A 19,164-nucleotide genomic window follows, 5' to 3' on the forward strand; every position below is an offset into this window, starting at 1 on the left:
AGCTAAGCTGAGAACAGAAAGATTTTTTTGAACATATGGGAACTGCCGAGGGACCCGGAGTCATTGTCTAACATCGTGCTTGTTATGGAGGTTTTACAGTGGGAGAAAAGTTAGTATCAAGGCATAAAATTCTCCCGTGGGAACAGGGTGTTCTCATGAGCAGTGAGTGTTCTTCTGTCAGACTTACAGCACACTAAGCAACCCAAGCTTGTGATCATCAAACAGAAAATCATTATCTAATTGTTTATTAATAAAAAATGAAGCAGTGGGCTGGAATGTAACCCATTGTCTCAGAGCATACAGGGCTCTTATGCAGGACCACAGTTCAGATTTCTATATCCAATTGTGAGACCCCCAACCACCTCTACCTACAGGTCCAGAGGACCCATTGCCCTATTCTGATCATGGACACCACACTCATGTGCACATGTTTACAGAAACACGGACATGCACATAATCAATGACAACAGAAATCTACAAGAAACAAGACATTGCAGATCAATATCCACTGCATTTGTTGTTGTAGTCATTAGAATACAAACAACATGGGTTGTTCTTGATGTTTTCATGTATCTGTCCCATTAATGCTTCCTTAATCCATCCTTAATGGGTATGTGTTAATTTAAAGAAATTAAGATAGCACCAGAAAAATTTTTTCAAGTTTGTAAAAAGAAAGCTCTTTCAATGACCATAGACAATTCATTCAGAAGCAAAATGCATCTGAATTTGGAATAAAAGTGTTGTTGTTTGGAGAAGAAATGAAACCCAGTTGTATGTATTCAAATGTATCAATAACCTCTTATAAAGAGTAAAAGAAATGTTTACCTTTTGATATGGTAAAGGCAAATTAAATACATTTTAATAAAATATTTTAAATACCTTTTAATAAAAATTCTTACTCATTTAAAAATAACCCAAATACTTAACCTAAAATGTTATAGAAAGGAATCTAATGCTAGAGGTATTATGGCAGAATAACTTCCCTGATTCATATGGTATTTTTATTATTATTATTATCATTATTATTATATTAAAATTTTATGCATGATTTTGAAAAATTCAAAATTCCCCTTGTTTATTTTGTATAATAGTAAACAATTATTTTAAATATACAGCATGTTATTTAAATAAATAATATGTTTTCTATTTTGAAAAATAAACACTGTGCTTTTCTGAAAAGGAAAATTTTCAGGTGGGCATAATTGAGAAATGAAGACCCAGCATTAGTTTTTCAACCCTATATCATTTCAACAAACCTGCTTCTCACTGTCGATCTTGATTTTATTGGTTCAGATTTTCATCTTCTACTCTGCACTTTTGCACTCTAAAATGATATTTGAAAACAATCACAGAAGTTTTTCAAGACAAGGTTCTGGAAATAAGTTTTAATTCTGACATTAAAATTTATAAAGAACATGAAAGAACAATCCTTAAATAATCAAGATCAAAATGAGGATGCAAATTTAAAAGGTAGTTTTCAAAAGAATAAATAAAAGCTTTCTAAAATGTTTTGAAATGTTCAACATCTGTAGGCATCTGCAGGGGAAGAGAATCAAACCTCATTGAGAATCATTTCACCCCATCACAAAGCTCTCACTAAGAGTCAAACAGCATCAGTATGCTGGTGTCACTGATGAAATGTGAAAACTCTGGATGCAGAGCCTCACAGTTTCCAGCTGGTGTGGTTTCAGGAGATTCTGTAGCCTTTGAAATCATGTTTTGTCTTGTAGAAATATATCATAGTGGATTGACAGTAAAGTTATATTCGATTTGAGTCTAAGCCCAACACTGAACAAATCATATTATTCTCATAGGTTTAGTCTTTCCTATTTAATCAAATCCAGCTTTATCTATCTATCCATCCATCCATCCATCCATCCATCCATCCATCTGTCCTTCCATCTATCTATCATCTATTTATATTCCTAATATGATTCCTTATTTTTTATACTATCATGTTAATCCCAAGAACATTCCTTGATTTGCACTGTGATCATAGAGACTGCTCTTTGGTTAGCCAAATTGTAACATCCCCTAATCCTGAGAGTCCATAGTGATGATGGTACTTAGACATAGAGCAAGAGCTAGGATTGTTGTAAAGTTCACTGAAGCTTATTCATGCTTGTCCACATTTGCAAAGGAATTTAATAAAGGTAAAGTGGCAAAAAATTTAAAAGAAATTAGTTACTGAATAACTGAAATGATGACTTAAGTATTCCTGGACACGTAAGAATTACTTAAATAATAGATTGCTACACAAAATTGAGAAGTATTTTTCTTAAAGGATTTTGAGAAGTAAAATATTACATTAAATTTTTGACTCAAAAATATGAAGTTTGTTACATACAATGTAATGAAATTACTGATGAAGCACTCACTCCTACTTGTATGTTAAAATTTCATTAGAATTTTGGGGTTGATAAACAAGTAACTAGGGAAACACACACATACAGAGAGAGAGAGAGAGAGAGAGAGAGAGAGAGAGAGACAGAGACAGAGACAGAGACAGAGACAGAGAGACAGAGAGAGACAGAGAGACAAAGATACAGAGAACCTGAAACTGGTACTGAAAACTGTGCTTCTACAATGTTCTCCAGAACATTTGTAATGATAATTAGGTAGATATTGGGGTTCATATTAGGCTCTCATTTGTTTTCATCTTCATATTAGCTTACTTTTGAATCAGTTAAGCTGTTATGTATTTAAAAGGTGCACTAAGAAGTCAAATCTTCGCTTAGACTAACACAACTCTGTATTAACATTAGAAAGGAAAAGTGTTAGGAGATATTAACATGTTAATTAGAAAGAACAGTCTATACTTTGAGAAAGTCTCCTTGCATACATTTTCCACTTGATGGCTAAAAACTCTGCACAGAGACTTCATTTATGTAAGTGGACAGTGTGGAAGAGCTCTGGCCAGGTCAGCAGGCTTGAGCCACTCTTTATTTTCATCTCTTGATAAAGGTTAACAACCAATAAACAGGTCATAATTTTACTAGGACAGGTTACATATTTACCCATTCCAGCAGTTCCCTGGGTGATAAGAATGTTGTAGGTTAATGATGTCTTCTCTAAGTGCATTATGTAATCTCATACACGGGAATGATGTGGATGAAGTTCAGTCTCTAAGGAAGTAGGTTTGACTCACAATGATGAAAGTAAATTGCTTTTATTTCTACAGGGAAAAACAATTCCAGGTATCCAGTAAACATGCAGATGCCTCAGTGAAATGTGTCATTCTCAGAGTATAGAAAGTTTGTACTAATCCCTTAATGTGACATTGTCAGACATTTTATTAGCTTTGGAAGTTAGAATCCTGCCATATAAGCTCCTGTGGATGTGTATACTCATGCCTATACACACCAATTTTCAACAAGAAACAAGAAACTGTATGAATGCAATTTATTTGAGAAACTACCATAAATTGCCCATCAATTCTATTCCTGACTATGAGCTCACAGAAGTCAGACGGCTGAAGCAATAACAGCTGCCACAGGTTCATTAGAGCATTGCCACCATAAACCTGAACACAGAAAAAAGTAGTAGTATATCTGGACCCAGGCACACATGGCTTTAGCAGACAAGGTTACCTTTATGATCAGGTCAGGAACATTCATAATCTAGGAATTGTAGTTTTTCCCATGCTCACAACTCAGTACTGGTGGATGATGCCCAGTTCTGATGCAAGGTCTAGACATGGATCTTGAGCACACTAGTTTTGGTGTACTTGGCTGCCCTGCAATCAGAAAGAGAGCTGCAGTACCCACTTAGGGACAGCTCTTAGCAGAGTGCCTAAAGTTTGTTCTCTTGTCCAGGGAAAGTTCTTCAAATAATGTTAATATTTTTATAGCCTTCTACCTTTACTCGGTAAGATTTGATGAATTCTCAGTATATGCTTAAGATATCTTTCCTATCATTCCAAGGCAAAGTAGTTGATTCCTTCATAGTTTTAATCTTTTCAGAAACCATGACTTCCTTGGTCCCATATTTACCTAGGCTTTAATCAAACAGTAAGTATTTCAAGAATTTCTACTGTATCCTTTGCTCCTGGTACCTTCTCTAAACCTCTCAAGTAGCAGCTACTAGTAACAGTGTCACCGCATGAGTAACAAACAACCCATAAAATTTCTTCCACCAGATTAGTCAGTCTTCTTTCATCTCAATCTAATTCAAAACCTCAAGATGATAATAAAATTCCAAAAAATTTTTCTGCAGGATAGGATGTAAAAGACCTTTAGCTTAATTGCTGAGTAAGTCGCCAGACTTCACTGTCTACACTGCTATTGGCATCTTGTTTTCTGAGCTCCTATTAGATCCTTAGTACTTATAGCATTTTAACTTCTCCAATGTGTATCTCCAAATTGTATGTTTTTAAAATCTCTCTCACAATTTAGCTTCCAAAGTTTGAGAAATCCATGGTCTAGTTTAGTCTACTGTAAGGACCTGGGGGCCTCTGATCAGGCCTTGCATGCTCTTTGGTTGATGGCTTAGTCTCTGGGAGTTCCCAGGGGGCCAGGATAGTTGACACTGTTGGTCTTCCTTTGGAGTGGTTATCCCCTTCAGCTCCTTCAGTCCTTTCCCTAACTCTTCTATAGGAGTCTCTGACCTAAAATCAATGGTTAGCTGTATTATTTGCATCTGTCTCAGTCAGCTGCTGGTAGCTCTCAGAGGACAGCCATGCTAGGGTCCTGAGTGCAAGTACAACATAGTATCAATAATATTGTCAGAGTTTGGTGCCTGTCTTTGGGATGGATCCCAAGTTGGGCAGGTCATTGGTCAGTCATTCCTTCAGTCTCTGCTCTATTATTATTCTGCATTTCTTTGAGCCACCATATCACGAGGTCATGTGCTCTGCCATGTTCAGAGCAGCCTTATTAGTAATAACCAGAACCCAGATGTCCCTCAACCAAAGAATGGATACTTAAAATGTGGTTCATTTACATAATGGAATACTATTCAGCTACTAAAAATGAGACATCATGAATTTTTGCAGGCCAATGCATGGAAACAGAAAATAATTTCTTATTTTGTAACCTAGACACAAAAGTACACACATGGTATGTACTCAGTGATAAGTGGATATTAGCCAAAACCTACAGGATACCCATGATACACTCCACAGACCAAAAGAAGTTAAACAAGAAGGAAGGCCCAAGTGAGGAGTCTTCAATCTCACTTAAGAATAATAAAACAATTCTGGAAAGCAGAGGGAGGGAGAGACCTGGGTGAGAGGAGAGAAAGTGAGGGGAAAGATGGTAGAGTCAGGCATGGGGGAGAGGGAAGGCGAGAGGGCCAGGAGAATGAAGGGAAATGTGTAGCTGCAGGTGGTGAGGTTAGGGAAGAATCTCTAGAAAGTCCCAGAGACCTGTAATGTGAGAGGCTCCTAGGACTCAATGGGGGTGACCTTAACCTCAATGCCCATCATTGGGGAGATGGAACCTGAAGAGACCACCCCCAGTAGTTAGACACGACCCACATAGAGGGATGGGGCCACCAACCCACCTTCAAAATTTTAGGTACAATTTTCTTCATCCAGGCTTAGCACATCCCATCTGCCTCCCAAGTCTTCGAGCAATCCTAAAGGTCCACTGGTCATCAGCCCTTCAGTTGTAAGGTGAAAGAAGCTACATTCTGATGGCCATGCAGGAGAACAGGATTCTCAGTGATGTGTGCCTTGATGGGTTCTAGATCCAATCATGTTGAAAATCAAGATTACTTACCAGAGGATGTAATGTCTTAGTTTGAAACTCTACATTCTGGGTTATATTGCACTGTGATGCAACTATGTTTAATAATGGCACATTTCCTTGCTAAATTTTAAATAATTAATGAGCTTTTAAATGTTTTCACACAAAGCAATGACAAAGAGCTGAGGCAATAGATTTGCTAATTAAACTCATTTAAACTTCCCATAATATACACATTTAATAAAACATATTACTATTTGGGGTTATTGTTTTTCATTTAAATGAAAATAAAACTTATAAAGAAGAAATGGAGAATATAACTTTAAGTGTGAGCATTGGCATTGGGGTTTTTTTTAAGTCATATGGCTTCATTTTGACAGCAGTTATCTTACCCCTCAGGGTAGGTATTGTTGCTATTGGTAATAGCTCCCAGGAGACACTGTCTAGAAAACTCTCAAGCCAACACTGAAGAAAGGCAGAATGTAGACTAGTGGAGTGTTTAACAAGGTTTCCTGTCATTACATCGTCAACTTCACTTGATTTAGCATTTCCTAAAGATATGTAGAGGTATACCTCTGGTTATATCTGTAAAAAATTTTCAGAAAGGAGTAACAGATGGAATAGGTCCAGAGTATAAGAGGTATGTGTCTTTTTGCCATGGGATCTGGGAGTGTAATAAACAGAAGTAACAGAGATGGCCACCAGAGTAATGCATCCCTTCTTCTATTCTGCCTGGCTACATGGTAGAACATTCTACTGCACCAGGGCTGCGTCCATGTAGACTGAACTCTCTGCAACCATGAACATAATAAATCAATTTACTTAGTAAGTTAGACATTCTATCATATTGTCACAAGTGTAACAAATGCACAAAGATATCCACGTAGATATATGGAACTTATGGTTCAGAATAATGTATTTTATAGTTTTTGTCTAATTTCTTTATTCATATTACAGGAGTATTTTCTTTGCTGACATCTGTAGTTCAATTTTTGTTTTTTACTTGGTTTTTTCTTTCTCTTTTTTGTTGTCTGTTATTATTTTCTGAAACACGGTCTCATTCCTTCGCTCACATCCACACACGTGCTGAGATTACAGTCCCGATCTGCTACACTAGACTTTCAAATTATTGTTGTAAAACCTAAACACTCTAAGCACTTTCCTATGAAGCCTTCTTTGCTCAAAATTTCTGAACTGTGAGCCCTCTAATAATCAGGTAACCTGCTTCCTTCATGGTAAAAATTCAGCTTTAAGCTTCAGTTGTAGGACAAATTTCTTATTATTTAATACAGGTTTAGCCAGATGATTTGGAAGGTAGCGGGGCTCGTCTGTATACTGATAGTTTCTCTGAGAGGTGCTAAGTGACTGCTTCAAGATCTAGCACACAGAGAGCAGCAGGACGTTCCAAAGCTGTTCCTACCTTGACCTTCTTCAAAAGCAGGCAGAAAAGTGATCCATGAGAAGTTCTGACCTGAGACCCATGTTCAGCTCATCTTCTGCTTTAGATATTTGCATCTGGAACATTGCAAGCCACTTTAATTACTGTTGTTTCTTGAAACTTCCAATCCTTCTCATGACAAATAAAGAGACAGGTGGAAAGAACAGGAGATTTGAAAGTTACTGATAATGAACTTATATTCTCCACACACAAGCCTACCCAGAACAAGTGACTTAACCTTTATCTAGAGGACCAACCCTTTAGTGAGTAAATACTAATGCAGTTCATGTAAGTTTGTGATTTTATATATGTTGTTAAAATAGCACCATTTCTATATGCAATTTATGAAATGGATTAATGCATTAAGTTATTACATAACTTCTCTATGTTGCTGGGAATGGGGTTTTCATTTGTTGCTAACTTTAGAGCTCAATAAAAGAAAGTGCCATGGAACACAGAGATCCAGTCGGACTGGAAGTCTAAGGTGCCAATTAGTGTTAGATTAAGAGTAGGGAACCATTGTTGGGGGGAGGGCGGCAATGGGGGTAGGATGGGGAGCGGAACACCGATAAGAAAGGGGAGGGGGGAGGGGGATGTTTGCCCGGAAACCGGGAAAGGGAATAACACTCGAAATGTATATAAGAAATACTCAAGTTAATTAAAAAAAAAAAAAAGGAGTAGGGAACCAATCTTGAGCCAGGCAGCTGAGCTGGGTGACATACTTGTCTAGAAAATGATTCCTAAAATGTATCAGTCATGTGGAGAAGTGTATTTTTTAAAGTTAATATGTACAATCTAATTAAAAACTATCTTTTAATTATTTAAATTTATGTGTAATTTATTTTGCATTTTTCTCTTTTATTCCTAATGAATTAATGGAACTAACATTTTTCCCTTTTTTGTTTGGTAAGTGCTTATTGCTAGATCTTTCTTCACACACACACACACACACACACACACACACACATGTATATGCATATATTCTTTTGTGGAAGGTGTCTCAAGACAGGGTTTCTCTGTGTAGCTATAGCCTTCCTGGAACTCACTCTGTAGACCAGGCTTGCCTCTAACTCAGAGGTCCACCTGCTTCTGCATCCCTAGTCTTGTATTAAAGGTATGTGCTATCTCTGCCCAGATATTTAATCCTATATTGTAACATATGATTAATTGAAGTGCCTAACAAGTATATAATTATCTGTTATAAGAAAAGAACATTGTCATCATTTAAATATTAAACTGCTCAATCATCCCCACAAATAGAAAGTTAGACTTTCTACTATTGGATGTATTAACTGACATAAATACATTAAGGCAAGAAAGAGTGATTTTAGCTCAGAGTGTCAGAGCTGTCAGTCTACCTGGTATCATAGAGGAGGCATGGCAGAGGAGTTTACACCTCAGCAACCTGAGAACAGAATGAAGAATAAACCTTGTACCCACAGGGTCTCTCCTTCCCCTATGAGTCCATTTTAGACCTCAGCCTGTGAGATGGGGCCTCCTTCATTTATGGTAAGTCCTTACTCTCCTTAGTAAATCCTCTCTGGAGAAACACTCAAAGATTAGGTTTGCTAACTCATAGACTCTTCATTCAATCAAGCTGAAAATCAATAATATAGAGAATACTCACAAATAGGTATTTGGGTATACTGCCTATTTGTGAGTATATGGTATATTAGCTCAGTACATTTTATATGTATGTGTATATGTACCTATATCTATCTATACACACACATATATATACATATGTATGTATATATTTGTTCATATGAAAGAAAATTTACCTAGATTCATGCAGAAACCTTGTTTTGCAAGGTAAGTTTAAATTATAGTTTGGGAAGTAAACACATTTATGTAAGATTGGCACAGAGTGTTACCACTTGCAATCATGATTTTGGCATCTATCTTATGTTACCTGTCTAATGTAAAGCACCAGAAAACTAAGACTGTTCACCATACTTCTGATAAATATTTAAACTTGACGCATTCACTGGCTTTCTTTCCTCCAGCTCATTAGGCCTTCTCTTCTCCTTTGGATGATTTGCATATTCAGGTCTCTCAGTTTGAATGCAGAGTACATAAATATTTTAAATTTAATTTTAGAAAAATCACGAGTTCAGTATTTTAAGGTAAACACATATTTTGCTTCCCTCCTGATATAATTTCAAAAATGGAAATGACCGAATTTTCCTTTTCAATGGCTGTTTTAGAGGTGAATGTTAGGTTAATGGGTCAAATTTGTCACTGTGTGAATGTGGTGAGGAAGAAGTTTTGAATTTTTCAGTGAGTGGGAATTATTGAAGCATGAATAATAAACATATGAGTGCAAAACTATGACTAATTCATTTTATAATTCAAAATAAAGTTGTCCAGTGTCAAAGCTCTGCTTTATACAATCTGTCACTGAAAATCTGTGAATGATCTCAGTCACTTTGTGTAATTTTCATGTATGTCTAAAACTTATAAAATAAAAATAACTTAAATGAATGCATTCTTAGGAGGTATACAGAATCCCAAGATTCTTCCATCCCCTAAGTACTACTAGCAAGGATATGGGTAGAAAAAGTATTGATGAGGAAATTACTGTGTGATTCCTAAGGTCTTGGACCAGAGGAACCAGTCTCTCTTATTTGAGCAAATCTCAGTACAAACAGCCTGAAGGAGTACAGCAGTTACCACGTATCTGTAAGAGTACAGAAGGCTGGGTGACTTAAACTCATTTCTCTTTGTGCAATGGTACAGTGAATATAGATTTGACAGTCATTATAAAGAATAATAATATAAGCTGTATAGAGAAATTTAAGAGTATTTACATACATATAAGATTGGGATGGGGTGCTGTTTGATCTGAAGCCTAAATTTTGTTCCTAGCACCCACATGACAGCTCACAATGAACTCCAACATCAATTCCAGGGGATGAGAGGAAGATTGATTATCGATGAGAAAGGGGTAATAGGACTAGAGCGATTTGAGATCTTAAACTCTCCTCCCTTATACAATCCGTTGGCTATCAACACAGTATTGATATTCCAACAAATTCTTTACCTGCTTTTGTCATTGTGTCTGTAATGGTCTACAAAATCTTATGTATTAAAGTATTGGTCTTCAGTTTTTTGCTGATGTGAGGTGGCAGAAACTTTAAGAAGAGTGGCTCAGTTGGTGAAGCTCAGAACAAAACTGATAAGAAGAGGAGCCTGGTAGGTTTTGTGATGTTGCAGGATGGATTCAGAGAAGATACTGAGACCTAACACTTCCGGTTCCTCTCTTTTGCACCCTGGACACACCATGAATGGGTCTTCTCCGTGCTGTGTTCCATTTATGGAGTACAAGGCCAGCCAACCACGAACTGAGAACTTCAAAACCATGAGCCAAACGATGACATTTTTATATTTTACACTGGTTAACTGCTTCACCCAGGCATACATTTACTACAGTAAAAGTTACTCAGCTCAACACTGATAAGAATACTGTACTCTATTCACAGGAACTTTTTTCTAGGTGTTGCTACAATTTGAACAAAAGATGCTATTAAATTTTTCAATAGATAGCATCAAGTGACAATGCTCTCTGATACTTTTGTTGAAATGCTTCACCTTTTAATGCTCATTATAGCAGCTCATTAAACTCAAATGATTATGCCATGACTATACTCAAACCCACTGAAGCCGTGTTGTGAGAAATTCACTATAATCCAGATCCCCAACAAATCCTCATAGATATCACTCCTTTTACTTTCCTATTCTGAGATATTACTCCAGAGAAGGGGTAATCTGTTTGTTGATGCTTGTTGACACAACATGAAGTTTAACAAATCAGTACATTCTTCTGGAAGCTGTCTATGAGGGAGTTAGCACTTGTTATATTCTACATAGGTATGTGGAAAAAAACTGATGGCCTGTAAGTAAAAACACACAGTTTGAAAGTTTGAACATGATATCTAATGTGATATACAACATAAAACTGGTGAATGTTAAATAAACTATTATGAAAAGTATTTTTATTTCTAAAATGTTTTGATCAGTTTCTGAATGAGATTTGGTAAACTCATACAGTGGTAATGCAATTCCTTCTACCTCTCTGATTGATCTGACTAGTTACATCTAGTGATGACTTTTGAAATCTCTCTCTCTCTCTCTCTCTCTCTCTCTCTCTCTCTCTCTCTCTCTCTCTCATGTTTGAACTCTACAAGGAAAAGACAAAAACAAAATGAGAACAAATTTAACAATCATGATTTGTTAAGTAATGTTAATTACAATTAGGTTTTTTAATTACTAAAATGATAAGTTTGTTAGTAAGATGCACAAGTGAAATCAGGATGAATTTTTAATTTTTCTGCAAATTCAAATACCTTATATTGTTGAAATGAAGACCAAAAATTTAAACTGAAACATAAAATAAAAATACAAAAAGCAACAGCAATGAATCTGCGTGACATGAGATGGTACTGTGGGTCCTTGTGGAGGGATTCTCCTTTCAGTATAGCTCTCAGTTATGAGGTGTTTTCAGTAGATAATGAAGGGAAAGGCTTGCTAGGTAGAAGACATCAGACTCTACCTTAGAATGTTCTCTGTGTGCACGTAATTTGCAGACCAAAGAGGGTAAGGTAACTGAGTTCATTGTGCCCTGTATTGTTCACAGTAACTACAAGTTTGCACAAGTGTAAGCTGGGAGATTCTGCAACATTCTAGGTCACCTCAGACGAATGCTTAACATTATAAACAAAAGTTCCAGGAAAGCCTGTCCCTGTCGTTAAACCTTCTGTAACACTGCTCACCTGTTTATCACTACATTGATGTAAAAACCTGGACCATAGCAGGTCACAGGCCAGTCATCTTTGCCCATCATTATCCTCTTCAGTAGCCATTTATTACCAACCTTCATGTGTGACTAACATCCTGTGACTATGAGGTAAATCCTTGGAATGTTTAACGATCCCCTGATTGTCACTAATTATCACTAAACCAAAAGCTAAGAATGTCCCGTGATGGAGTCTGTGCCTGCATCAGAGATTTACCAGCTCTCCTGCCATCCACGTACCTGATACTTCTTCCAGGCTTTAAAAATCATGTTGATTCATGACCTTCCTTTCTTCTGGTATAAAAGCTTCATGAAATCACTGCATGGTAGAACTTGGAATTTGGAGCAAACCATGTTTCCAGTTCCTGGACACTCATATCTGGCCCGAGAATCCCTTTTATTCCTTTTGAGGTGACATCCCTGTTTTCTGCATTAACACAACTTAATTTTTCCTTCAAATGTTTATGTAGATTTTTTATTTAAATTCAAATATGGTTGTAGAAAGTTTGTATTTTAATTGACCCAGAGTACATGAAACTACATTAAATGAAATTTAGTATATGAAAGCAGGTAAAAAATATTCTAGAATCTTACACTTATAATTTTGCCATGAAGCTGAGCTGTTATTTATTATTAAAATAAGTAATTAATCCTTTGTTTTCATTTGGAAAGAATTCAAATATTCCTCTTGTAAGGAATTTTTATTCATACAAATAGTCATGTGAGGCTATTAAATACTCCAGTGAACACCACTGAAATTAGGACTTTCTGTCTTAATTGAAAGAAAATAATTATACACTATGCAATTCTAATTTGTTAACTGACATAAAACAATTTATCATAAATCTTCACATTTATTATATTTACTTCACCATAGGGAAAATTTAAAAGCTTGCATCTTACTGAAATTTCCTTCAGCTCTTCACTTAAAGAAAAGCCAAAGCATGTAAAGAGAAGATAACCCAATGAATGCTTGGGATATCCTCGGGATGTTTGCATCGTATCTTTGTGTCACTACACTTCTGCTAAAAGTGAGATATAACTAACTGAAATGTCAGCTATGGGGCATGTGAGTCGGAAATGGGGCTCAGTGGTCAAGAGTACTTATTGCACTTCAAGGTGACTGAAGTTAAGCTCCTATAGCCTACTTCATGGGACTTAAAACTCTGTGTAACTCCAGCTCCAGACTTCACATTTTGCTGGCTTCTGCTGACACCTGCTCATATGTGGCATACATATGTCCACATACACACAGATATATAAAATACATATTTTTAGTAAAGCATTCAGAGATGGGGTTAGTAAGATGGCGCATTTGAGAGGGTATGTAATACACATGCCTAAGTATTAGAGTTTGAATGCCAGCTTTCACAGAAAAGTTAAATATAGAAAAGCAAGTCTGTAATCCCAGCACTAAGCTGGAGGAGCTAGGCAGAAACTTCTAGCTTTAGGTTTGAAGAAGAGACCCTAACACAAATATAGAGAGAAGAAAGACAAAGGAAGATGTTTGAATTCAATCTCTGCCCTTCACATGTGGGTACACACACACACACACACACACACATTCATAGGAGAGATTAGCTGAAATTTCTAACAAAAGGGAGGGAGAACCTGTGAGACCATATCCACAGGTTAGACAGGGCCACGGGTTAAGGGATGGGACCACCCACTCATCTCTAAATTTTTAACACAGAATAGCTCATGTCTACAGGAAATACTGGGACAAATTATTGAACAGAAATTGAAGGAAAAGCTATCAAAAGACTGCCCCACCTGGGGATCCAAACCATAAACAGACACCAAACCCAGACACTATTGCAGATGCCAAGATTGTTTGCTGAGAGCAGCCTGATATAGCTGTCTCCTGAGAGGCTCTACCACAGCCTGACCAATACTGATTTGGATGCTCACAGTCAACCATTGGACTGTGTATAGGGACCCTAATGGAGGAGTTATGGAAAAGACTGTAAGAGCTGAAAGGGTGTGCAACACCATAGGAAGAACAACAATATCAACCAACCAAAACCCCCAAATCTCCCAGGGACTAAACAGCCAACCAAAGAATACACATGGACAGATCCATGGCTCCAGCTGCATATATAGCAGAGGATGACATTGTCTGGCATCAATGGGAGAAGAGGCCTTTCGTCCTGTGAAGGCTCGATGATCCAGTGTATGGGGAATGCCAGGGTTTGGAGGTAAGAGTTGGTGAGTGAGTGTGTGGGTGAAACACCCTCATACAAGCGGGGTGAAGGGGGATGGTGTAAGGGTTTGCAGAGGAAAACCTGTGAAAGTGGGAAATATTTGATATTTAAATAAATAATATATAAAATAAAAAAAAAACAAAAAAAGATGAGTCTATTGAACGGTGTCTGCCTCCACTGAAAACCAAGGTGTCTAACTGTGAGCACATAGTTATATCAATAATAAGACCATTCACTCTATCAAAATATGCCAGAAATGTGATCTCAGCATTGAAACTGATTGTATGTGAGTTGTGGCTTCAATGCACGCATATTAAATAGAACAAAAAGTTTATATTTCCAATGTCATCCTCGTCATGAACCTGGATTCTGTACTAGTGAAAACTACCATAAACTTGATTATCTATGTTAACAATAAATAAACAAATAATACCTTGATTATGGTGGTTAATCTATATTCAAAAACACTACTATAGTTAATAAAACTGAAATGCTGAAATGTCGTACAATTTCAGTGCCCAGTGTCTTGAGTCAAGGAAGACTTTCAGAGAACCTGGTTTAAATCCTTTACTGCCTTAAAGATGCATTTAGAATCTCACGGAAACCTTTCACAGAAAGTTTATATCATCTTTTTCCTTGTCTTCAGGGTCATAAAACCTAACTTTCTTAGGAAAGGTTATTAATTATACCCTACTACCCACATCTACATATATCTTTTCATGGGTGTCATGGTCCAGAATTCTCTCTTAATTGAGTCGTCATTTGAAGAAAAGAAAATGCTAACTTGAGTGTGAAGCATAGCCTCCCATCAGCCCACCTGGTGACTGGAATCTTTTAACTCCTATGGATATCACATGACTAATGTTTGTCTTGTGGTTGGACAACACATTTCAAAAACCTGAAGACTGTTCTGAATCTAGGGTTAGTGAATGTGAAGCAGCATATGATTATCTACTGAAGGAAGATATTTCCTCTCAGCCATTTTATTTGGAATCACTGGAGTGGGATAAATGCTTTCTGGTCTTCCTTTGTTACACCAGTCTTCTCTGATCTTATTCCCTTGGAATGTAAGTATTAAGGACAATGTAGTTACTTTACATATAAAGTGTGATGCCTCAGGGGGAGGAGTGCTGCCTGGTATTATACTGCTCCAGTCTTTTTCCTGTCCTGGATAATCCAAACAAAACTGAGCAAAGAAAGATAAAGTCAAAATAAATAGGGTTTACTGTTAAATTGGATTAACAAGGAGTGGTAATTTATCTCACTTTTATGACATACAGTGACAAATTTCAAATCCACATATTTGTCTGAAACGTATTCTTCTAAGAAAATATCAGGTTGTCACAAAACAATTGCAGGCTCAGAAATAATCTTTTAAATGATACTATGTTGTATCAGATAAAATTATTGAAAGACTAAATGGTTATGAAATTTACAGCTCCTGTCCATTTGTGATCACTTCATTTATAAAGTCAGGAAAGCAGGGGCTTGGCAGGCCTGTGGATGTGGAGTGAAACCATCTTCACTACAAGGACGAATGCTATAGTAACCTCCTTGTCTTGTACATTGTTGAGAATAAACATAAAACCAAATAATTTTATGTGACCAAAGAAGGAATCTATTCCGCAGCAAAAGAGCTGTGTTTGAAAACAATTGCTAAAGCAGATATACATGGAAAATTATATGTCTTTGAACATTGTGAGTCTATGTGTGTCCTCTTATGTAAGTACCAGATTGTTTATTATGATGTACTTCATAACAGTTTGTGGGGTGGCAAACAATGTAATATTGTCAACTTTTAAATTTATACATATATATACATATATATAATTATGTACTTATGTACAATATTTAATTCTATTTATAGAATTTAAATACACACACACACACACACACACACACACACGCACATACACACACAATATATGTTATGGTCACATTCTTTGTCTTCCCCAAACTCCTCCCAGTTGCCCTATAGTACAATAGTGTTAGGTTGACCTCCACTGGAACTGAAATGTACTTCCTCCTGACTAGCATTACTCAACTGTCTCCTTCCCCTACAAGTGCCTTCTCGGCTAACCATGCTTTGTTCTACAAACATAATATATGGTCCTGTGCTACACTACCTTTTAATGACTCTCCCCTTTGTTACTTTTCTAAATGAGCACACAATGCAATGGCTCATTATGGCATTTTTCCAGGTATCAATGCTCTTCTTATTTATCTGTATTCCTCATTATTGGTGCACCAACAACCTGCTTGCTTGTCTGATCTTTCTCCCTAAACAGTCCTGTGTTTGTTCTGTGTCAAGCATATTGGGTCATCCTCACTCACTGCACACACACACACACACACACACACACACACACACACACACACACACACACACGTGTGCACAAAAACATTTCCTTGTTTAATATTTTTTTATGTTTTTATTTTTTTTCCATAAGAGCCCCCATCTCCTACCCCTCCCCCATATGTGTGTATCCCCCATCCATCCCCCTTACTGCCCCCCTCACATTCCCCTGCACTGGGAGTACAACCTTGGCAGAACCAAGGGCTTTCCCTTCCACTGGTGCCCCAACAAGGTATTCTCTGCTACATATGCAGTTGGAGCCCTGTATAGTCTTTTGGTAGTGGTTTAGTCCCTGGAAGCTCTGGTTGGTTGGCATTGTTGTTCTAATGGTGTTACAAGCTCCTTCAACTCTTTCAGTCTTTCTCTAATTCCCCCCAAGGGCGTCCTGTTCTCAGTTCAGTGGTTTGCTGCTAGCATTGAGCTCTGTATAGGACGTGCTCTGGATGGGTCTCTCAGGAGAGATCTATATCCAGTCCCTTTCCGCATGCATTTTTTTAGCTTCATCAATCTGAGGTGGAATCTCAGGGTTGTTTTGATTTGCATTTCCCTGATGACTAAGGATGTTGAATATATCTTTAGGTGCTTTTCGTACATTCAATATTCCTCAGCTGAGAATGTTTTGTTTAGTTCTGTACCCCATTTTTAATAGGGTTATTTGACTCTCTGGAGACTAACTTCTTGAGTTTTTTGTATATTTCGGATATTAGCCCTCTATCAGATGTAGGATTGATAAAAGATTTTTCCCAATCTGTTGGTTGTTGTTTTGTCCTAATGACAGTGTCGTTTGCCTTGCAGAAACTTTGCAGTTTTATGAGGTCTCATTTGTCGATTCTTGATCTTAGAGCATAAGCCATTGGTGTGGTGTTCTTGAGAAACAGTTTTCCTGGCACTCTTGGAACTGGCAACATAGAACAGGCTAACCTCCAACTAAAGAAAATATACTAAGTGCCTCTCAAGTGCTGTGATTAAAGGTGTTTATTCTTCACATTTTCTGTTGCTGGATAAAGTACTTGACCAAAAGCAAATTATGGAAGAAATAGTTTATTTCAGTTTACAATTACAACCTACTGTTAATAGGAACTAGGGCAGGAATTCAGAGTGCAGAGCAGGGAAGAACACTCTTTTTCTGGCCAGAATCCAAGCCATGCTTAGTTTACTTTAGAACAAAGCCCAAGACCTCTTTCCTAAGGAATTGTGCTCAGTAGGCTGGGGCCTTCCACATCAATTGCCAATTGCTCAAACACAGGCCAAAAGGCCTTTCTAAGCTGAGCAATCCCACAGTTGAAGCCCTCTTCTCAGGTGTATCTAGGCTGGCTCAAATTTACACTTGAGGATAACCAATGAGCACATTTTATTTTTGTTCTTCAGTTATGGGCCTACCTGCTCATCTATTTCCCAGCTCTTTGAAACAGTAGAGCACTAAACAGATGGGCCTCTCTGTGTGGACCGCGAACTAAAGATTCCTTTCAGCACAAATGAAAAGGTGATATAGCTGGGCCAGATTTCATCCGTATTCTTAGTTCATCAATCACATCCATACTGATCTCCATGAATCAGTTCATATTCCCTGTGATCATCAACTCTCTACCTACTTTTTCACAGATCTAAGAAAAAACTACATTGTCTTTTGAATTTCAAAATACCTAGAAAGATAAAACAATCCTGAGCAAAAAAGTAACAGCAGGTGAATCATAAAACATAGGAACAAGAACTCTTCACACTGAAAAACAGAAAAGGGAAGAATGATGAAGCCAGTTAAATCTCAGACTCTTTTAGAGTCTCTAATTCAGACTAATTGCACCCTCAGGAAGTGTAACTTTCTGTTTCTCTATGAGACATTGGAAGTTACACCGGATCAGGTTAACCTATATTCTCCACTGCCAAGTGTGTACTTACTGATCCCAGGTCCTTGTCCATTGGGTTTTGCTGACTTACCCACCTGCAAGCAGTGTGTAACTGTGTCTTCTAGATGCACTTTCTACATTGTTCTCTTTTACATTGTCTCCTGATTTAATTCATTTACCCTCAACTTCTGTTGTTTTTTCAAACACTTGAGACTTCTGTTTTTTCTTTAAACCTGGTCTCTGCTAACTAAGCCACATGAGCCAGTATGACTTGTTCCTCAGTATAGCCTTTTAAAAGACAGTTTCACCTTATACTATGGGTCCAATATTATTCCAGTTTGACTTATCTAGTGTTAGAAATTTTCTGTATTTTTTCAAAGTTGCCTTATCTAATACATCTTTTATATTCTTTAAAGCATTATTTGTTAAGTGTATTTGGAAGCCTTAAATGTTGAGTTCCGTGTGAAGTGACAAATGCATAAATGTTAACTACATACACTGTGATTATACAAGAGGGATTCCCCAGGTGCTCTCTAAATAGAATATGAAATCACAGATATATGAGCACAACTCATACATTAACATTGACTACAGATTTTACAGTTTTTAAACTATTGCCCTCCATCCACACAAACAATGTTTTTCTAGATATTCAGTTTTCTAATGTAATGATATATGAACATACATAGGTACTTATGCACACAATACAGTATGTCTGTGACAGACAGATAAAGAGATGGCAGTGAACTGTGACTGCTGAGCTTTCATTTGTGTTCAATTAGGTATTTAGTCTCCACTGGCTTCCTTCCCGACAGGGTGTTTGCAACAGAGAAAGCTTGC

This window comes from Rattus norvegicus, chromosome 1, assembly GCF_036323735.1.
Source record: "Rattus norvegicus strain BN/NHsdMcwi chromosome 1, GRCr8, whole genome shotgun sequence".
NCBI lineage: Eukaryota > Metazoa > Chordata > Mammalia > Rodentia > Muridae > Rattus > Rattus norvegicus.